We start from the raw sequence: 23,412 nt of genomic DNA, 5'->3' as shown, positions 1-23,412 counted from the left end.
GGGTGGCACAACCAGTTATTACGTTTAGGGGGCAAACACTTTTTCACACAGAGCTACAGTATGTAGTTCTGTTTTCCTTAACAATAAAAACCATTTCACAACTGCATCATGTGCGTACTTGTGTTATCTTTGTTTATATTTGATTGGTGATCTGAAACATTAAAGTGCACGACAAACATACAAACAAATAAGAAATCAGTAAGGGGCAAACACCTCCACCAAAATAGAGATCAGACCTGCAAAACAACAGACGGATTCGTTTTCCAATAACTATGAATGCATCCATCCTCACACTGTTACTGTGTTTTTTATATTAGAGTATCTACAGGAAAGGCCTACTGTATTGATGCAAGGGTTGTGAACTGGCTGATTGTCTGGCTTGAAGCGTTCGGCCACAGAAGGTTTGAGGTCACCACGGCTAATGGGATTTCGATGTCCATTAATCCGCCTATGGAGCTGTCTGTTAGCTTTGCCAATATACTGCAAACCACAAAGACAAGTCGAAGATAAATAACATCAGTAGAACTACAGGTAATAAATCATCTCATTTGATACCACAGTGCAAAAAGAAGGCCAACAAAAGGGATAACTTTCCAAAGACGTTTTAAAGTCGCAAAGCGTTGGGTTACAAACATATAAAACTTTCTTTTTCGATCCAACTGACAAGGGTGATATAAAAAAAATAGAGAATAACATGCAAAAAAAAAAGATTCTGTCAAAATAAAAAAGATTCACAAACCAAAAGACATGACACATCTGCAACGTGCATGAAAAGCAATTTGCCAAACAAGTATCAGCAGATGTTCAGTGTTTCACTTTGGCCGAACATCTGTGTCGGACAGATATTGTCCTGTGTAAACTGTCTGCAGAATCACACTGGGATATTCAGGGGCTGTATGAAGCCTCCATCTCAAATGCTCTTCCGAAGATTCAACACCTGTTAACTGCTGTTCAGTGCATGTGATCAGAATAAGCACATATTAGAGATTTGAATGAGGCTCAGAGTGAGACTTAAACATCTGTAGTTGGATTAAGCAGCATAATGGAAATCATCACAACTGTTACTTTTTACAAAGGTGCTGATGGATTCTAATTGACTGATACATTCGGAGGGTGTTGTTAACTTCTTATGTCTGCATGGAGAAGGTTAGTGTGATTTCACCTTGTAGGAACAACATTCAAAACAGCCTTTCAGATTTAAGGGATATGTTTATAGTTTATGTTTAGTTTAGACTTACAATTAAGGTTATGAACAGTACGTCTTCATGATTGTTATCCAACTATTCTCCTTTGATTTGGGGAATAATTTATAATTACACACCGTGTCCTAACAACATGCGCCGCGACCAAGTAATTTGTCTGTCTGCACCAAAAGCGACGCAACATGACAGAATTACATTTAAATAATAGCCACAACACTGCTAACGAAACGGTAAAGGATTTAAATTTAATTAACACATATTAAACCTTTAACATTATTAATAGGGTACCAAATGACTGATGTTGCTGGTTTGAATCACAGTTCTAGTTGTTTTATTTTCAAGATCTGAGGTGAACTACCTGCTATGGCAATAAATATGACGTAAACGGGATTTAAACTCACATTGGAAGCATTTAACTTTGAATAAAGCTCAAAATCTGTTGCTGAGGTGATTTTTTGTCATAGTACTATATGCCGAAATAGAAAGCCTTTCCAAAATAGTAATATCGTGCATAGCCGTCACAGATTCTTAGCTCATTCTCATTTTAACATGGAAAAAATACCTTTTATCGAGTGTGGTGCTGCCTCATGTGTTGTTAGGACACGGTTTTAGGTTTAGGGGTAGGTATGGATTACATTTTCGAACAAAAATGATGTTCCAGGATCAACATAGATGGTAATCCAAAATCACGTCGTACTTCGCTAAATCACACCAACTGCATGGTCATGGAAAAGTAGTGCTTCCAGGTTTGATGACTGCATTACAGTCCTTTAAAGGAAATTCTGTCATTTATTCAGTCCTCACTTGTCACTAAACCTGTTTGAGTTTCTATTTTTTCTCTTAAACACAAAAGTTATTCAGAATAATGTTGGAAACTGGTTAGCATTGACTGGTTAGAGGTTTCCTCAAAATTTATGGGTGAAATTTTGCTTTAACCAGGCCCTAAAACTAACATGTTGGCACACTTGAAAAAGGCTTGACATTTCTTCTTCCATTCGTTAAACGTGCATTATTATTATATTATTTCAATTAATAATAATATGTGAAGTTTCATTAACTAATTTGAGAGGAGCATGTGATATGATTGAGCACGACTGGCCGCTCATCTGTAATCAGTAATAATCCAATCAGAGTGATCACAGTTTACTATAAATGCATAATTTTCTTCCTACTGCTCTATCTTCGTTTGGAAGAATCCCCCCTTCCACCCCATCTCCTCCTTTTCCTCCCTTTTCTAAAGGGGGAGCTCTCGAGACCTACCTGATCTCGGATCTCCTGATATGCTTATTGACTGGGCGGTGATATGATATCTCCGAGCTCAGGGTTCTCTCCCGGGACAGCATGCCAAGCCTGCTTTAAATGCCAAGCATATCTAAGTGGGAACTCTTGAATTAAAACAAAACAATTCAAACAGAAACATAGAAAGAGACATTTAATTGCAATCATAAACGAATTATAAAAGATTCCTAAACCATTTTAATGAAAATCTTGGGATGATTTCTACGGGTGCATTTTGCACTGTTTAATCTGCATACCGTAATAAGAGAGTCAGAGTGCATTATGAGCTGCTCACATGGAAAGTTCACAAAGAAATTCAAAGTAACAGATTACTTTTTTCTTTTATTTATTTATTACATTTTTTCATTCATCTGATAGTGTTGATTTTAGGTCTTGCATGTCTTTAAAGAATCACCACATTGTTTTCTGAAATGATTAGAAGTATTGGCAAGTCATAGTGCAACTATTCAAATTACCAATATTTGTAATTGTATTAGTTGTGCTGCTTTAATTTCACCTCGGGCTCTGACAAATACAGCTTTACCACAGCACTTCCCATCTTAACTGTAAAACAGAGTGTGGATACTGTACAGTAAGATAGAATAAGTGTTTACCTTCTTAACATTCTCTTGAATGGTCAACATTTTTTTGTACAAATGTTGGAGCTTTTTGATGGAAAATGCTTTGTAAACCTTATGAACCAACCTCAAACACAAACAAAAAAATCAGAAACTGTATTTTATGACCCCTTTAAAATAAATGTTATGGGAACTTCTCTTAACTTTTTTTAACAACTCTAATCTCACTATTTCCCAACATTATTTTTAGCCTAAATGCATTAATAAACATACTTTGAAAATCCATTTTGACACGCTGTTTTAACACTCCTGAAACTAACTTAGAATGGACAGTATGCAAATGAAGATGGATTTCAGAGAGCGTGCTTTAAACTAGATACAGAGGCTTGCACTAAATCTACATTCTGAGGAAGCGCTTCCACTCAAAACTACATTTTAGGGATGAAATCCTAAAATATGGCTTAAGGAGAAATGCGGTAACTGGTTTAAGCAGAATAATTTACTCTGTATTGCTGAATTATTGAAAACTTAATACACACCTTGAGTCTAGAAGTTTCTTTTTCCTCGTGGTTGCATTATCACCTCCGGTGCGCTTGAAACTTTCAATAATTAAAGCCCTGTCTTCAGTTATTTCCTACTTTCACTTTTTAGCTTAACATTTGAATAATATTTCTTCTTCTTCATTCTCTAGAAGCCAAACAGAACCGAATATTATATCACAGAAGACGTATTCACAGTAGGTTTGGGGTGTGCTATTTTACAGTTACTATCATAAGAGTTTATAGCACGGATAGTAGTTTTGCGTCCATCTTTATTACACGCCTGAAGAAATGTGAAATAAAAAAAGGCAACCCTCTTTTTACGATTCGGATAAATAATTCAAATAATAATTTTCCTTCTGTACCCTTAAAGTGTAATAAATCGTTCACCTACAAAAGGTGTTGGAGCCCATAAGAGAGTCTCGCGCGGGAGTGTAGTCTAATTGAGTGTATGAACTGATCTGTAATGACCTCTGCGGTATAACTCAAGATTACAGCCATCAATAACCGCCATTTACAGCAGGGACGCATAGTAAATCAAATGCAGATGGAAGGGAAATGATATCCGTGATCGTGTGTGCGTCTCCCCCGAGGGCTTGTACGGTTCGCCAAACACAGAGTGGACAAAGCCGGTGACATTACTGCTTTTTGCCGCGGCTGCATTATTCATGTGAAATTGCCATATTTCATGCTCGAATTATGAGAGCGTATTGGCCTCACCGTATGTGTGCGGGGGGACATTATATTGCTAATATGACATGGGGTCACTCAGCCGCAGGGATGCATTTAGGCTAATGTCATATAGATCCTCGGGCTGAACGACAGCAAATTAAGCAATTTGCCTGCGAGGACAGAACATACAGTGCAGGTGGGTGGATGAAGCTGCGTGTAGTGCTTGTGTTCCTCTGAAGGGGACGCAGATGCTGCGACACACACACACATTGATTTTGGTGGTTTAAAAGAACTCTCCATATAATGTACAATCAGAAAAAGTTGGGACAGTATGGAAAAACGCAAATAAAAAATAGGGATTTCTAAATTTGCTTTGACTTGTGTTTTAATGCAGACTATACAAGAAACATTACTTTAAGAGGTCTCACTTAGCTGATGATTGATTATCAAGCTTGTTTGGCATGCTGTCCAGGGAGAGAGCCCTGAGCTCCCTCCCGTTTGCAAGGTGAGAGGGGAGTTTGAGCTCAGGTTGATCTCGAGAACTCCCCTGCTAAAGTAGCTAATGAACAGATAGCGATTGCTCTTAAGAGATAACTACTTACTAGGAGCATGTCTATGGTGCTGATTTGGATTAGTCAATTCACTTAAGTTGCATGTTTTTGGATGGTGGGAGGAAACCGGGTGTAAATGCCAAGGACACGTTTTTTCTCAAAGTTGTGTATACTTGTGTTTTTTGTTATAAACTCAAATTAATTTGTTATAATTTGTATGTAAATTTCTGTTGAAAACTTATAATATGCAATATAATGCAAAGCAGAGAATGTGCACCCTTGAAATAGTTAGTAGTTGCGGGGTTTAAAAGAAAGAGTTGCTATTGGAGCATAACAGATCACATGTTTTGAGTTACGTGAAGTGCGAGACCATTGCATTATGGGTGAAACTGACATGGTGGCAGAAAGAAGCCAACGATACAGAGCATGAGAAAGAGTTCATTAATCTGCATGGTCTAACAGGGCGCACACGGTAATTTATATTTTAATTCTGTTAGATTTATGTATATTGTTGTAATATGTGAGTTTGCATGAATGATGTTGTGTGTAGAGACTGATGTTACTGGATTCAGAGTTGTCGCACATGTTCATATGCATAGCAGCGGGCATTTAAGTGAGAGACTGTGAAAAGGACTCTGAGAAATGCATATTTTAAATGTTATATGTTTTATTTCTTGTAGTTTCACGTAGTTTTCAACCAGTGACAGTCTTGCTGTGAAGCAACAGTGCTAACAACTGGGCCACCATGCCACCCATCTAGGAAAGGAGCAGGAGTAGGGGTGGAAGGGGGATTCTTCAAAGCGAAGATGGCTGTTATATAGAACTTAGGGTATTTATAGTGGCTTAGGAATCGTCTGATTGGTGAATCATAAATTGAATAATGTGGGACCGCCTGCAAGCAATCATAAGGATGTGATCCTGTGGAAATTAGTTTATAAATAAACTTCACTTAATGTGTTCCTCATAATTTTTATTGTTTTTTATTTATTTATTTTTTTAATAAACACATATTGCAATTTTGGTTCTTCCAACAAAGTTAGAACAGTAAAGCATTTACCACTTTATAATGTTGCCATTCCTTTTCACAACACTTAACATACGCTTAGGGACTGAAGACACCAATGATGGTGTTTTAGGTGCAATTTTGTCCCATTCTTCCTGCAAACAAATCTTAAGGTGGGCAACAGTACAGGGTCTTTGTTGTTGCATTTTGCACTTCAAAACGTGCCACACACGGAGACAGGTCAGGACTGCAGACAGGCCAGTCAAGTACCTGTATCCTCTTTCTCGGCAGTCAGCACATTGTAATGTGTGCAGAATGTGGTTTTGCATTGTGTAGTTGAAATACAATTGTGTTTTACCATGCTAGGGAATTTGTGTCAAGGGTGTAGAATAGGTATGGACGTAGGTGACATTTCCCCACCAATAGCCACCAATTACTGAAATGTCCCAACCAATAATTTAATTGACTTCAAAATAAAATTAATGCACCGTCAACCCTTAGTTACCTACTTGTTTATAATAGAGTTAAAGTCAAGTTTGCTATGAGTTAAATATAATGCTATTAACCAAGGCTGTGCAATTATTCGAAATTCAGTTTCGATTATGGCCACCATGATTATGAAAAACAATAATCGGGATAAAACAGTTAAATTGCGTCACCCACATCTCTTAATTTCTATATATTCATACCTCCTCAAAGCCAGTAAAATCATGTAAATTGACTTATGCAGCACAGAATGTGATTCATTAATTGTTATTTGTATTATTACATGTAAGTGTTTAATTTATATAATTAAGTGCTTTTAAAAGCGCAAAACAATTTGCGCAATGCATGTACTCGAGGGATGTATGTCCCCACCAATGTCAAGAGTGAATATACGCCTTTGCTTTGTGTGGTAGGTGTGTTGTCAAATGCCAAGTAGCTTTGGAGTGCTCAGTGCTGATGTTTTCAAATAAATAGTTTCTATGAGTCAAAAAATATGTCAAAAGTTGCATTCATGCAGGAATTAGGCTTGATATTCTTAGTATTCAGGCATAGTGACAGTAAAAATGTTATAAATGATAATTGTTTTCACATCAGTTCGTGAATTAAAAGTAAGAAATAAGAAGACATTCATTCATTCATTCATTCATTTTCTTTCTTTTCAGCTTTATTAATTTTTCTTTTCAGCTTTATTAATTTTCAGTCCCTTTATTAATCTGGGGTCGCCACAACGGGATGTACCGCCAACTTCATTCATTTTCCTTCGGCTTAGTCCCTTTATTCATCCAGGGTCACCAAAGTGGAATGAACTGCCATCTCATCCAGCACGTTTTACGCAGCGGATGCCCTTCCAGCTGCAACCCATCATTGGGAAACACCCATACGCTCTCATTTCCCACACATACACTACAGACAATTTAGCTTACCCAATTCACCTGTACCGCATGTCTTTGGGCTTGTGGGGGAGACTGGAGCACCCGGAGCAAACCCACACCAACATAGGGAGAACATACAAACTCCACACAGAAATACCAACTGACCCTGCGGAGGCTCGAACCAGCGACCTTCTTGCTGTGAGGCAATCATGCTACCCACTGTGCTCCCGTGACACACTGGGGAAATTATTACAGTAAAATAAAATAGTTGCATTTTTCACAAACATATTTATTGATCAAATTTAAAGCAGATTCTTTTGTTTTTCAAAATGTATGAACACACACACACACACACACACACACACACACACACGCACACACACACACACACTCCTAATGAACTACAGTTTATCAAACTTTTTATAGCACAAACTATGAAAAGTTGTCAAATTCAGCGACTGAATCTTAATCTGAAGTGCTAATTAAAGCAGCTAATTGTGCTTCCTGATGGATGAAAGGAAGAAAGCTCTTGTCATTGTTGTGTGTAATATTCATCAAACAGTGAGGGAGTAAACGATGCTATCCAAGCGACAGGTTCAGCTCCACACTAATTTTGTTTTATTTTGCGCACTACAGTTTTGCCATTTCACATTATATTCATTCTTTATATAAACATTTTGTGCAGTTCTCATGCGTAACAGTACATATTTCAGTGATATAAATAGTATAGTACTCAGATTAAAGTCACCGCACAGATGAAAACATAGTAATATAGTGTTTTAAACAATACAATAGTAAATTGTATTAATTATACTGTACTGTATACATTACAGTATTTACAAGACTGTTAATGAATGCATAGTGTAGTATTAACTATAGTGAACTGATGAACTGTAATTATTACTGTAGTATAATATAGTTTGTAGTGCAGTAAACTGTGGTGTATTGTAGTATAACATACCCCATATTTGTAAAAAAACAGTACAGTAACAGGTAAGGCTGTCGGAATTGGTTTTAAAACCACAGCGGTTCGAACTGTAGTTCTGCCGAATGGCCAAAAAGTTATCAGTATTGATGGTAAAAAAAACTGTACATTCTAGTCAAACCATTCTTCTGCATATAATATCAGTATTATATCAGTATTAATAGCTATAAAGGTGGGAGAGCGTTGATATTATGTGATTGTATTGTACTGCAATATGGAACAGTTAAATGTTAAATCAAAAGTAATTCACAAATACTTGAAAATGAAATTATTAATGACAATAATTCTCTATGGTTACAACTGAATTAGTTACAAAATAACTGTATAAAATGATCAAATATGAAATGATAAAACATATGATATAAATTGTACCCAGCTTAAATGTAAAATTAAAGTTACCAGAGGTAGAAGGAGAGACACAGGAGGAGGGAGAGTAAGAGACAGAGAGCAGGCCCAGAAGTTAGCCTGATTGCAGTAAAGTCAGAGAAGATAGACTCCAGAGAAGGAGAGGAGCAGACCAGGAAAAGACAGGCCAGGAAAAGGGCGGCCAGGAAAAGACAGCCCAGGAAAAAAGACAGAGCAGCGTTTTACCATCTATTTTATATCTTTCTTGACCATGTGACTAAAGCCCAAATGCAGAGACATTCAAACTGACCAATCAACATGTGACCACATCGTAAAAGCCCCAAAGTCCACACACCAGGCCCTGATCTTATCAGTATCTGCCTTTGGAGTCAGTATTGACCTTCTTAAATCAAAAAGGCATGTTTTGTCATATAAAAAAATGCATATGATAATTTAGCCTCTTACAAGGCCAGACAGAATCTGATGACATTTTTTGCTATTTCTGCTGAGAATTTTGTAAAAAAAATCTGTGGAGTCATGCTGAATTATTTTGGGAGTATCATAACTAAAAACTTAATGAATTAAATAAAATATCTTTTAAACTTTTATTAAATGTTTACAATGCAAATCCAATTAGATCTGCTTAACACTAAGAAGTAACATTCACTATAAGAGATTTTTTAATAAGATTTCTACTCAAAATTAAATTAAACTCAAATTAAACTCAAAACATTTGCCATTCGGAATCGGCACAATTTATTTTCAAACTATAACTTGTGGTAAACTTGGGGAAAACTGCATCTTTGGCACCATGGAGTATTACGTTTATAATCTTTCCGAAGCTACAGCTGCATATGTAGCAGCCAGATAATTGCATATGCTGGGAAACAGAGTTAAAAACACGATAAGCTCATGTTTGTCAGGGGAGAGAAAGTAATAGAAAAAGTGACAAGCCGGAGGTTTCATTTATTTAACTTTCAATCCGAGAACAGAAACATCAGCAACAAATTCCTCATGACTCTGCAAAGCACTTCTCCTCCTTCAATTCAGCTCAGTGTGCTCATATTAATGCTCCTGTCCCTCCTGCCTCGCGTCCGGCTGACAACGAAGAAAGAAAAGTTCAATTTTTCAGGCATACGCAAATGTGTAAATTAATTTGAGGCATTATGGATCATTCTGAAGCGAACAACTGTTGTCAGTTACCTCACAAAATGAGACACAGTGAGGAGACCCATGATTTTATAGTTTACAAAGTTAAAATGCGAAGAAATAAACAGTAATTGAATGTCCTGCTACATTTGTTATTCGTAATTTTTTATATACACAACCACAATTTGTTTTATCATCATAAAGATAATTGTGTTTATATAAACACTATAAATGAAGACATCTTTCCTCCTCACTCCCCAGGTCTGAATGCAGACACAGTGGAGAGCAGTGCAGCAGGTCTCTTGCCCTGTCTATTCCAACCATTAACCCTGCTGGTAACCTGGAGGATTTTAAACATAGGCGAACACAGCAGCATGGATATATGTCCATATATATGGACATATATCCATGTATATGGATATACATGGATATATGGATATGGATGTGTCTGAATGGTAACAAACTCAACTTATAAACGACAAAATCTGACATTCTACAATTCTCACACAGCTCTTTCGACAAAAATGTTTGACAGCATCGCGAGGAAAAACATGCAACAAACCCCGTGGATCATAGAAACCAACACGTGTGACCCATGCTGTGCGCGTATGCGCCTCACCCAGTCGTTGGGTCTCACTGCTTGGCAGGTCTGCCTTGCCTTCAGAAAGCACGTGCTCTTTTGAATAATTAAGCAGCAGGGTCTTCTCATAGGATAAGAAACTCGGCTATGAATATTAATGAGAAACCGACGCATCATCACAAGCAGATTCGCACTACATCACCAATTTTAATCCCGCCCCAAAAACTATTTTAAACTCAGAAGATGAAATTAGCTGACAAAAGCTTAAAATTATTCAGTTTTCCCCATAATTAAAGCTGACAGGGGCTACCGCAGTCTTAACTGATGCTCAACACACACAAATCTTCTGGAGAAAGTCTGATTTGTTTGATTTTGGCTAGATTAAAAAAAACAAAACATTTTAAGGTCAATATTATCAGCCCCCTTAAGCAATTTTTTTTAGATTGTCTACAGAACAAACCACCATTATACAACGATTTGCCCTAATTAACCTAGTTGAGCCTTTAAATCGCTATTTAAACTGAATACTAGTACAATTATCTAGTCAAATATTATGTACTGTCATCATAGCTAAAGGATAAATCATAAGATATATAATATGAGATAAAAGATATCAGTTATTAGAAATGAGTTATTAAAACTATTATGTTTAGAAATGTGTTGAAAAAAAAAAATATAATATACAGTGGGCTAATAATTCAGGAGGGCTAATAATTCTGACTTCAACTGTATATTTTTATTATTTATTTTGTGTGTTTGCAATAATTTGTGTTACTTATACATTTATAGTGTCAATCAAAACTGCTTTCTAAAAGAAACATTGGATGTTTTTGTTTGAGAGAGGCATCATATCAGTTTTTACATAATTTAAAAAAAAATAGTTTTAATTGTTTTTGTATTTGTTGCATTTCTCATATACAGTACAGTATATTTCAAGAGTTCACACTTACATATGCTTGACACTATTAGCAGGTTTGGCATGCTGTCCCCAGATAATTGAGCCCAAGGCTCTCGCCTGGTCAATTATCAAATAAGTGGATCCGAGATCATGTAGGTATTGAGAGCTCTTCCTGGTAAAAGGAAAAAAAAGGAGGAGATGGGGTGGAAGGGTGGATTCTTCCAAAATGAAGATAAGGCAGATGGGCGAAATCTGTCTATTTATTTTAGGATAATTGCTGATTACAGATGAGAGACCAGCCATTATCAACCATATCACATGCTTCTCTCAAAATTAATTTGTAAAACTATCAGCAGCATATCACAGCTAGATGCAACAGTGCCACACAACAACCTCAAAATATTATGCAATTCTGAGTGCCCCTCATGCAGGTGAGTGGGCTTGACAAACCACCTGTTGAAAACACACTCCTTCATCTCTCTGACACTGTAACTCACACTTGCACCAGTTTTGCACATTTGCTTCAGACATTTTCTTACAATCACTTATCACACATAAAAAAACATTTATGAAGTGAGCTTCACACAGGTGAGTGGGTTTGACAAACCACCAGTAGAAACACTCTTCTCTCTATTAAAAACAATACCCCCTCCTTAATCTGTTACTAGATTACTAACAGTTTACTAACTAGATTACTAACAGTTTCTTTGTATAATTAGCACTTCTTGTGTGTATTGCCTCTTTGTTGAATCACTAAATGCCTCCTCAATTGTAAGGTTACTTTGGACAAAAGAATCAGCTAAATGACTACATGTTAATGTGAGAAAAAGGTCCAATAAATATCACATTGAGAGCATCGTTGGGTTATTTGCACAAAAATTCATTCATTTTCCTTCGGTTTAGTCTCTTTATTTATCAGGGCTCACCATGGTGGAATGAACCGCCAACTTATTCAGCATACCTTTCACACAGCGTATGCCCTTCCAGCTGCAACCCAGTACTGAGAACATCCATACACACTCATTCACACACATACACTACGGCCAATTTAGTTTATTCAATTCCCCTTTAGCGCATGTCTTTGGACTGTGGGGGAAATCGGACCACCAGGAGGAAAACCCACGCCAAACCCATGGAAACCCATGCAAACTTCACATAGAAATGCCAACTAGCCCAGCTGGCACTCGAACCAGCGACCTTCTTGCTATGAGGTGGCAGTGCTAACCATTGAGCCACCGTGCCACCCTTGCAGTTATCCATAAATTTATGAAGAGCTTCAGGTTTCTCTAGTTTGAACAGAGAGTGAGAAAAGGATTTATTCTGTTTCCTCTCCTCCACCTCCATCTAGAGATCACGAAGAGGAAGAAAATTATAATAATTAAGAGTGCAATCAAGAAGAAATTTATATGTGCGCAATTTGTGACCTCGGAAAATGTAACAGGTTTTCAGCCCCACGCCTCAAATTTGATACACGAATTATAATTATGAAAAAACAGATGAAGGATCTAGTTATGGACTCATCCAACTATTTTGATGAATCAAACACCAAGAGATTTTGAGAGAGTCATTAAGTCTGTAATTACAGACTCTTAAAATTGGACTGAAAATGGCAGAGAAGTATTTCTCAGCACTTTGAATATTGTGCAAAATTACATAAATATTACACACTGTAACAAAAATCTGTTAATTACAAGTGTTTTCCGTTTATTTACGGTTTTGAATTGCATTATCGGACCTTGATCAATGCTGTGTCGACTTTTGGTGTTGAAAATTCAACTCTACAGTTTAACAAAGTGATTTTTATTAACATTTTAGTAGTTTGAAATAACAATGTCTAAGAAATAATATATTGAGAAATAAGTCTGTAAAATGTACTGGCAAAGCCAACACAGGCTCATTCTCAAAACGTAGCCCTATATACATTTTTGGAGATTGTGAATTATGTAGCCAGAGGTACGAATGCCTGCATTTCATCTTCAAAACGAACACTACAGGGGCGGTATGACGCCACTCCTTTTCGTACTTACTTCCTTTTCGTACTTACCTCCGTGTGGACGGCTTTTCTGCTGTTACCAGTTTGTCCAGTGGCTTGCAGCGTATGTAAGGGGACTTGTGACATGGAAAGGAGTTGACTGCGATGACAAAGTTCGAGTCTGGGGAGGAACGGTTCCAGAAAGCAGGTAAGACAAAAACAAAAGCCAAAAAATAAAATAAAAAGTAATTAACAGGGTAAGATTGTGGTAAAATTTGAAAGCGTGGTAAAAATCAGGCTGCCGCAAGGGTTTTTCTTTTTCTGAATTGCTTTTGAAAACACTATCGGTTGGGTTTAGAGAAGGAGGAGGGTGGGTCTGTCAATCGGTCAGTCAGTCAGTCAGTCAGTCAGTCAGTCAGTCAGTGGCATCTGGTGGATTTACGCGAGAACAGCAGGTGCGAATGGCACGCGCCAGAGATATTTGAGATCTTAAAAAGCGTACAAAGCGTCCTCTGGCGAATTCGAGGAAAAAAAAAAAAAAGCCAAAAAATGGAGCTCCTGGAATGTATTTGGCACTCTCCAGAAATGTATATAGGGGTACGTTTTCAGAACGAGCCTGAGTTGAGTTCATTACAAGGTTTTTGTACCGTATTATACAACACCAACCCAGACAACATATCACTTTAAACAATGAAAAATGTTTTCTTTTTTAAACTTTTCAAAGTTAAAAGTTGCCATAGGTCCCATAACGCAATTCAAAAGCATAAATAAATAGTGAACAATAAAAAACAAGAATCACGAAATACAGAAAACTGCAAACTTACAGATATTTTCTACAGTGTATATTTCAATTTTCAAAAATATAATCACCTATCGGGCAGCACAGTGGCGCAGTGGGCAGCACAATCGCCTCACAGCAAGAAGGTCACTAGTTCGAGCCCCGGCTGGGTCACTTGGCATTTCTGTGTGGAGTTTGCATGTTCTCCCTGTGTTGGCGTGGGAGATAAGTGGTATAAGCTAAATTGTCCTTAGTGTATGTGTGTGAATGGGAAAGTATGGATGTTTTCCAGTGATGGGTTGCAGCTGGAACGGCATCCGCTGCATAAAACATATGCTGGATAAGTTGGTGGTTCATTCCACTGTGGCGACCCCTGATTAATAAAGTGATTAAGCTGAAAAAAAAATGAATGAATGCATCTCCTAGCACTGCAACATTTCACTAATAAAATAAGTACATTTATGTAATATCATAATAATATAAGTATATAGATATTATGCATTCTTAAAACCTTTTTATTAGGTTTATCTACTTACATCATTGTGTACTTATCATTTTCATGTTGTTTCATACACATTTTGCTGCTATTGATGCAGGGTATGGTTAAGGTTGGCACAGGTTTTAATTGTGTGGGTGGGTTTAAGGGGTCATCCATAATTAGCAGTAACTACCGAAATACAGCTGTAATTACATGCAGGTATTTAAAAAAACAAAACACGTTCACAATACACTCACCGGCCACTTTATTAGGTACACTATACTAGTACTGGGTTTTACCTCCTTTTGCCTTCAGAACTGCCTTAATCCTTTACAGCATAGATTCAACAATGTACTGGAAATATTCCTTAGAGATTTTGGTCCATATTGACATGATAACATCACACAGTTGCTGCAGATTTCCCGTTCCACCACATCCCAAATGTGCTCCATTGGATTGAGATTTGGTGACTGTGGAGGCCATTTAAGTACAGTGAACTCATTGCCAAGTTCAAGAAACCAGTCTGAGATGATTTGTGCATTATCCTGCTGGAAGAAGCCATCAAGTGGGTACACTGTGGTCATAAAGGGATGGACATGGTCAGTAACAATACTCAGGCCGTTGATACAAGGAAGGATGAATCCAAGATTTCATGTTGTTGACGCCAAATCCGCCTCAAGATTCGACGTTTTGTGTGTTCAGAGATGCTCTTCTGCATACCTCGGTTGTGGTTATATGAGTTACTGATGCCTTTCTATCAGTTTGATCCAGTCTGGCTATTCTCCTCTGACATCAACAAGGTATTTGAGCCCACAGCCGCTCACTTGATATTTGCTCTTTTTCAGACCATTCTCTGTAAACCCTAGAGATGGTTGTGCGTGAAAATCCCAGTAGATCAGCAGTTTCTGAAATACTCATTCCAGCCCATCTGGCACCAACAACCACGCCCCGTTCAAAGTCACCTAAATCACCTTTCTTCCCCATTCTGATGCTCGGTTCGAGCTGCAGCAGATCGTCTTGACCATGTCTACACGCCTAAATGCATTGAGTTGTTGTCATGTGATAGGCTGATTAGTAATTTGCGTTAACAAGCAGGTGTACCTATTAAAGTGGCCAGAGAGTGGATGTGTATTGTATCAAAAGTAGTAATTAAAGACATTTAATAAAAAATGAGTAGAATATTATTAAATGTTCATATTTTTAAACAAATGAATACAATAGTTTCATTACAGCCTTGCCTTTCTTGTCAGTGCCAGTCTGGAGTGCCGTGTGACAGGAGAGAATATCTTTCGCTTCTATTTTTATCACCTACCGCCGAATAACAACTGAAGATCTCCTTCTTTCCATCTCAGCCTCAAAGAAATCCTACTGCAGGTTTTATCTCAGCCTCTTTTCAGGCAATATTTACTGAAATAGTCCCTGGAGGGAACATATCATAGCAGAGACATGCAGGTACAGTAGGTCTGTGCTGTCGATGCGATGAATATATTCAACAGTTATAGTCAGCTTCTGTATGGTTGCATTTGCTAATTGCAATAACTTTCCAGTTGATTCGATTTTCATTAGGAATCAAAATTATTTTACTGGATATTCTTCATAGTTTTGGTTTGTTTAAAAGGAATGTAGACCTAAAAAGGAAAATTCTATCATCATTTACTGAGCCTGAGTTTCTTTCTTCTATTTGAACACACAAAAAAAAGGTATTTTGAAGAAATCTCAATACATGTAAGCATTGACTTCGATAGTAGGAAAAACAAATGCTGCGGAAATCAATGGTTATACAGTAGGTTTCCTTTTCTTTTCTTTGTTGTGTTCAACAGAAGAAAAAACTCATAAAGGTTTGAGAGGGGTCTGGATGCAGACCTGGTGCAGTGCAATCTGAGCTGCATCCAATGCTTTTTAATGGGCTCACCTAACCCAACCCCTAACCCTACCCCTCACAGTGACGTCACTCGCTCCATTTGAGTACATAATGTCTGACAATCTCAGCTTGCATCCAGATACTATTGAAAGGTTTAGACAACCCAGTCTCATTCTGATTACGTACCACTACATACATTTCTGGAGAACGCCAAAATATGTCCCAGGAGGTATGTTTTTTTGCAGTTTTTGTTTTCGCGAATCCTCCGGAGGCCACTGTGTATGCTTTTTGAGATCTCAAATTTCTCTCATGAGCGCCATTTGTTCCTGCTCTTCTCATGTAAATCCACTAGAGGTCGCTGTCGTGTGACTAACTGACCAACCCCCACCCTCCTCTTTCCTAAACCCAACCAATAGTGTTTTCAAAAGCACCAACAGACCAGCGCCCTGGTATTTACTTGACGCTCTCCAGAAATGTACATAGGGCTACGTTTTCAGAATGAGCCTGGGTTGGACTCTCTACAGGCAGTTCAAAAATCGCTTCTATTTTTTTTTTTGAGAGACTACTGTTGAAGTCAAAAATATTAGCCCTATTTCTTTTTCAAATATTTCCCAAATGATGTTTAAGAGAGCAAGAATTTTTCAGAGTATTTCCTATAATATTTTTTCTTCTAGATAAAGCCTTATTTGTTTTATTTTGGCTAGTTTAAAAGCAGTTTTTATTTTTAACACATATTAAGATCTTTGATATTAGCCCACTTAAGCAATGTTTATTTCGTTTGTCTACAGAACAAACCACTGTTATACAATGATTTGCCAACTTACACTAACTTGCCTAATTGACATGGTTAAGCCTTTAAATTGCACTTTAAGCTGAATACTACTATCTTATATACTGTCTTCATGGCAAAGATAAAAAAAATCAGTTATTAGAAATTAGTTATTAAAGTAATTGTTTAGAAATGTGAATATACAGAATGAATAAACAGAACTTATATACAGAATAAATATACAGGGGGGCTAATAATTCAGGAGGGCTAATAATTCTGACTTGTATAAGCTAATAATTCAACTGTATACTGTATTACTATTTATTATACTGTATTACACTAAAAAAAGTGTTGCATGGAAAACTGTTGCAAACAATTAATTTGTGTTAAATTTAAACAAACAAATTAAATTGAGCAATGTTCAACTTAATTTGTTTGTTTATTTCAGCCCAAATAAATTGTTTACAACCACTTAACATAAAAAAATTGAGTAAATCCAAGGAATCATCTTTGAATAATTTTTTTCAGTATTTATGGTGCACTTTAATTACATTACACAATAGGTAAAATCAATAGGGACAGAAATATTGTTTGCTTCAGAAGACTAATGGCTAACTCTTGCCAGAAGTTGTAGCTCTTTTGGCAATGATCATTTTTTTTGCTGCCTACAAGTCTATACTAGGATTTCCAGCTTTAAAGAGACCTTCATCAGTCACTGATGCCTAGTCATTTATTACATCGTGTAGCAGACCACTGAAGGAAACCGAATGCATTCATCTCAAAGTCTGAGCCACATTATCTCCCATCGCATCGGCATCATGATTGATGACATGGCTTCAGTGCTTTAGGAAATTGGCGTTATAATAGTTAACAAATAAGTGTACGAATATGGATGAGAAAAAACGCTTTGCTCTGATGATGATGATACTGGTATTGCATATTGACTTCACTCTTAATAAAAAAATTCAACATTTAATTACTTTTTGATAGTGGCCATCTGTTTGCAGTAATGTGCTAATTGGCAACTGAATCAGTCCATTGAGCTGATGCTTAAGATGATCGCACACACACTGACACACACACTCACACAAACTCACATCAGCCGATGTTTATGTAGCAGTGGTTCGTATATGATTCATTTAAAGCAGCCCGAGGAGCCATTCCGCTCACGTTTCCTCTAAACCAATTAAAATCTATAACGCCACACACAGCTCTCACGTCTGCTATGATTCAGTCGTATTTCATTCAAGCCACGGCGGTGGATTAAACCATAATGAATTGTTTGCATGAGATATTTTGATCCTCTATACATTATAAACCTGATTTGATTCGATAAAAATAGACCAAAAATCCCTTATTTCTTTCACAAAAATCAGACCGTTTCAGGTGTGTAAACGTGTACAACTCAAGTAGACAACAAAATGTTTAGTGAATTTTTTATATTAAGTTTTTATTTTGTGAATTTAAGAGTACATCCATTCATTAATTCATTTTCCTTCAGCTTAGTCCTTTATTTTTCTGGGGTCGCCACAGCGGAATGAACCACCAACTATTCTGGTATACGTTTTACGCAGCGGATGCTCTTCCAGCCTCAACCCAGTACTGGGAAACACCCATACACACTCATTCACACATGCACTCATACACCAATTTTCTTTACCCAATTCACCTACAGCAAATGTCTTTGGATTGTGGGGGAAACCAGAGCACCCAGAGGAAACCCACACCAACACGAGGAGAACATGCAAACTCCACACAAAAATGCCAACTGGCTCAACTGGGACTCGAACCAGCGACCTTCTTGCTGTGAGGTGACAGTACTAACCACTGAGACACCGTGCCACTGAATATGTAACTATAATAGTAAAACAATGTGAATTTTTAGCAATTGCTAATTACTTTTATAGGCAAAACACAAGCAATTAAAGAGATTACTCAACTTTTGCAGGTTGTTTATATAGCACAAACATTTTAAATTTAAAGTCAAAACCTTTTTTTTTAATGAAACGACTTAGCATTTCCAGCACCAGGTAGATATATATTCCCTATTCCCTGTACAATTCTGTAAATCATCCCACTCACTTGTACATTTGCATAAATGAGACCAGCGGTCTAGTTGCTAGGGCGATTTGTTTTCTTTTTTGAATACTGTACTACACTTTTTTTCTCACAGCTTACAGTGGTGGAAATAAGTATTCAACACGTCATGTTTTTTCCTGGGAATAATATTTATAGAGCGACGCAGTGGCGCAGTAGGTAGTGCTGTCGCCTCACTGCAAGAAGGTCGCTGGTTCGAGCCTCGGCTGGGCCAGTTGGCATTTCTATTTGGAGTTTGCATGTTCTCCCTGCGTTCGCGTGGGTTGCCTCAGGGTGCTCCGGTTACCCCCACAGTCCAAGGACATGTGGTACAGGGGAATTGGGTAGGCTAAATTGTCCGTAGTGTATGTGTGTGTGAATAAGTGTGTATGAGTTTCCCAGTGATGGGTTGCAGCTGGAAGTGCATCCGCTGCATAAAACAAATGCTGGATAAGTTGGCAGTTCATTCCGCTGTGGCAACCCCGGATTAATAAAGGGACTAAGCCGAAAAGAAAATGTTGACATAGAATTGAACCAGATTTTGGTAAAACCCAAACAATACAAACATAAAAATAAAACAAAGCAAGAAAAAAAATCTGAATTAGTTGTGTGTAATATCAATGGAATGACACAAGGAGAAAGTGCTGAACTACTTAAATGTTTTTAATACTTTATATAAAAGACTTTTTTGGTGATGACAGCTTAAAGACACCTTGGCAGCTTAATGACACAAAATCTTGATGGTTCTGTGGGTCTCGTCTATCAAATCTGACCTTTATTTTATATTTTCAATTGGATTCGAGTCAGGGGATTGACTGGGCCATTCTACAGCTTGATTTTCTTTCTCTGAAAGCATTTGAGAGTTTCCTTGGCTGTGTTTTTGATCATTGTCTTGCTGAAATGTCCACCCTGGTTTCATCATCATACTGCTAATATAAATGTTGGACTGTAGCAGCTAATATTCATTTATAGATTGAAAGAGCAGAGGGGTGCTGAAGAACTACTGAGAGATTTCAGCTGTTGTCTGGGTTTTCACTGCCTTTCTGAACCTCCCTTTCTTCATGTGTTCAATACTTTTTCCCTTCGTCATTTCACATAACGTAATTTGTAAACTAATTTGATTTGTTTTCTTTGCATCTATGGATTTCTTTGGTTGTTGCAACATCCGGGGAAAATTTCAAGTCAACAGCACCTTTAGAAATGTTTTCTGAGAAAAATGGTGACGTAAATACTTACCTTACTTGCTGTATATACTGTAGCCTCAGGATAATATACAAATTTTGAACCAATTTAAATTCAAATCAATATTTGATGTCTGCATCAAGTATGTTTGTCATTACAGCAGAATAAAAATTTACCATTATTAATTATAATTATCTGTGCAGCTTGTTTAAACCACTTATTTAATATTAGCTGAAACTCAATTCTTGAGATTTTTTTTGGGGACAACTTAATTGTTTGATCTTCAATCCACTTAAATTTGTTACATTAACTTAATCGATTTGTGTTGGGACAACATGAATGAATTGTGTGGAACCCTACATTTTTACAATGTTATATTATTCCGCACTGTTAAAAATGCTGGGTTCTATTACACAATTGATTTGTATTTGGGGAAACCTTAAGGAATTAAGTTATTCGAAAAACCTATTCGTTTTTCACAAATTAAAGTAAATAAAAAATCCCTCATTTTAAATAAGCAGTTTAAACAAACAGTGTGTAGGATTTTTGTGGCTTTGGAAGTGGCCGGTGAATGAGACCGATCTAAAGTTTTCATCTGAAAATAAGAGATTGTGTAACAGAACTTTGAATGTGTGTGTGTGTGTTCTCCTTCATATAAATGACTAATACAATAGGAAAGCAGAGGCAGTCTGTTTATATAAGCCTTAACTCAAGCTGTGCGTGCGTGAACATATAGCTCACTTTTTGCTGCCAGCAGAAAATAACATTTTACATAAAATAATATAGAGTGCATGGGTGAAGTCACTTCATGAACTGCATTGTAATTCCGTGTTGTTTATCTGTGATGAATCATACCTGATCTTTCGAGATCAAGTACAATATTATGAAAACATACAGTAACTTTCAGAAAATATTAATATTAAAATCACCTGAAACTAATCTGTTTAAATGGAGAGATCTTTCAAATTACTCAGTCTTCACTTCAACTTAACCTGAGGTTTTTTTTTTTGAGAAGATACTCCGAAGGATGCTGAAAACCTGTAACCATTAACCTCCACAGTATTTGTTTTTCCTATAGAAGTCAATGGTTATGGGCGGCACGATGGCTCAATGGTTAGCACTGTCACCTCACAGCAAGAAGGTCGCTGGTTCGAGTCCCAGCTGGGCCAGTTGGCATTTCTGTGTGGAGGTTACATGTTCTCCCCGTGATGGTGTGGGTTTCCTCTGGGTGCTCCGGTTTACCCCACAGTCCAAAGACATGCAGTATAAGTGAATTGGGTAAAACAAAATTGGCTGTAGTGTATAAGTGCGTGTGTGAATGTGAGAGTGTATGGGTGTTTCCTCGTAATGGATTGCGGCTGGAAGGGCATCCACTGCGTAAAACATATGCTGGAATAGTTGGCGGTTCATTCCACTGTGGTGACCACAGATTAATAAAGGGACAAGCCAAAAAGAAAATAAATGAATTAATTATTATTATAACAACTAAAATAATAATAATAATAACAACAACAACAACAACAACAACAACAACAACAACAGCCTTTGAATAATTGCACAGCGCTATAAAAAACTAACATGCATCCAAACGGTTCTCCAATAAGCAAATGTCAGTACTCCCCAGCTTCTAAAGCACTTACAGTACATTATGGATCACAAACATTTTTCGTTTTTATTTGTAATAGTAGTCGCTCAATGTCAAATCAAAAAGACAAGCATACTCTGTTGCCATAGCTCCATGGCAGCGCTTTCCTGCATTTCAGAAGTCCACCTAGCAGCACAATCATCTCCCTTTCATTTCAGTGTGTTCTGTGCTCCAATTGGATGTTTCACCTATCGCAGAGGACCAATAAATAAATAAACGCTAGTATGCCAGTCTTTCTGTCATGACATTTTCTTCAACTCAAGCAGTCCTCTCCCCCCTTGAGCATGCCGTGGGTGGTAATTATTTAAATTCTGGATATATTGTGAGGTGTAATTCTTTGAAGAAAACTCATTTGGGAGTTCAGAAACAGCGCTTATTGAAATAGAGACACACTTTGGAGTGACTTTGTAACCTCGCATATCTTTTTTATGGCAATTCAGCAATATTATGCAGACAAATGATTCTAAATAGTACAAAATTAGGGTTCTTCAGCTTGTAACAATAGCAGAACCATTTCTGGTGTTAAATAGAATACTATTCATAAGGTTCCATAAAGAACCATGCTTTGAAGGAACATAGAAATGTTTGTAATATGTTTAGAATGATTTCTAAATAGAATTATTTATATAAAGTCTATAGATGATTTAATAATATATTGTTTAATTATTATTATTATATTTTGTTAGGTCTTACATATCATAGGCTAATATATATATATATATATATATATACATACATGCACGCACGCACGCACGCACGCACGCGCACGCACGCACGCACGCACGCACGCACGCACGCACACACATATATATATATATATATTTATATATATATATATATATATATATATATATATATGTGTGTGTGTGTGTGTGTGTGTGTGTGTGTGTGTATGTTGTATATACAGCAGTTCTGTCTGGTTCTTAAATTTGATTTGCTGATAGCCATGCGATATTCTGCCAGTAACAGCACTTGACCAGCCTCTTCACCTTTCACCCTTGTGTGTTACTCCAACCACATAGCGCAACAAGCAGAGCCCACTCTACAGTCACTCTACAGTCACTTTACAAATATTGTAGCTGTTGGGCAACAATGTACTTTTGAGGCTTTTTTAGTCGACAATGTAATAATAATAAAAACAACAACAATAATATTCAATACACACACCAAGTTCTTCAATTGATGTGAAATAAAAAAATGACAGTACTTGCACAACAGTTATTTCCACTGTATTATATATAAATTGTATTAACACATTGAAGATCAAATACCTGTGAAATGTCTTCACAAACCTCCATGTTGCCTTTTTGTCCATTTCACGAGTGTATTTTGGTCAAATTGACTAATATTTTTATTGTGTTGACCAGTTCTGAGCTGCAGATGTCAGTTACAGATTTAAAAAACAAAAAAGCGGGAAAATAAAGAACTATAGACTCACAATAAAAAAAAAAACGGGTTCTTCAGAGAAACACAGATCTAAATAGAACTATTAATATGTACAACAAAACTTAAA

The sequence above is a fragment of the Danio aesculapii genome, chromosome 18 (assembly GCF_903798145.1).
Source record: "Danio aesculapii chromosome 18, fDanAes4.1, whole genome shotgun sequence".
Taxonomy (NCBI): domain Eukaryota; kingdom Metazoa; phylum Chordata; class Actinopteri; order Cypriniformes; family Danionidae; genus Danio; species Danio aesculapii.
The sequence above is the reverse complement of the archived record's forward strand: the minus strand, read 5'-3'. Positions refer to the sequence as shown.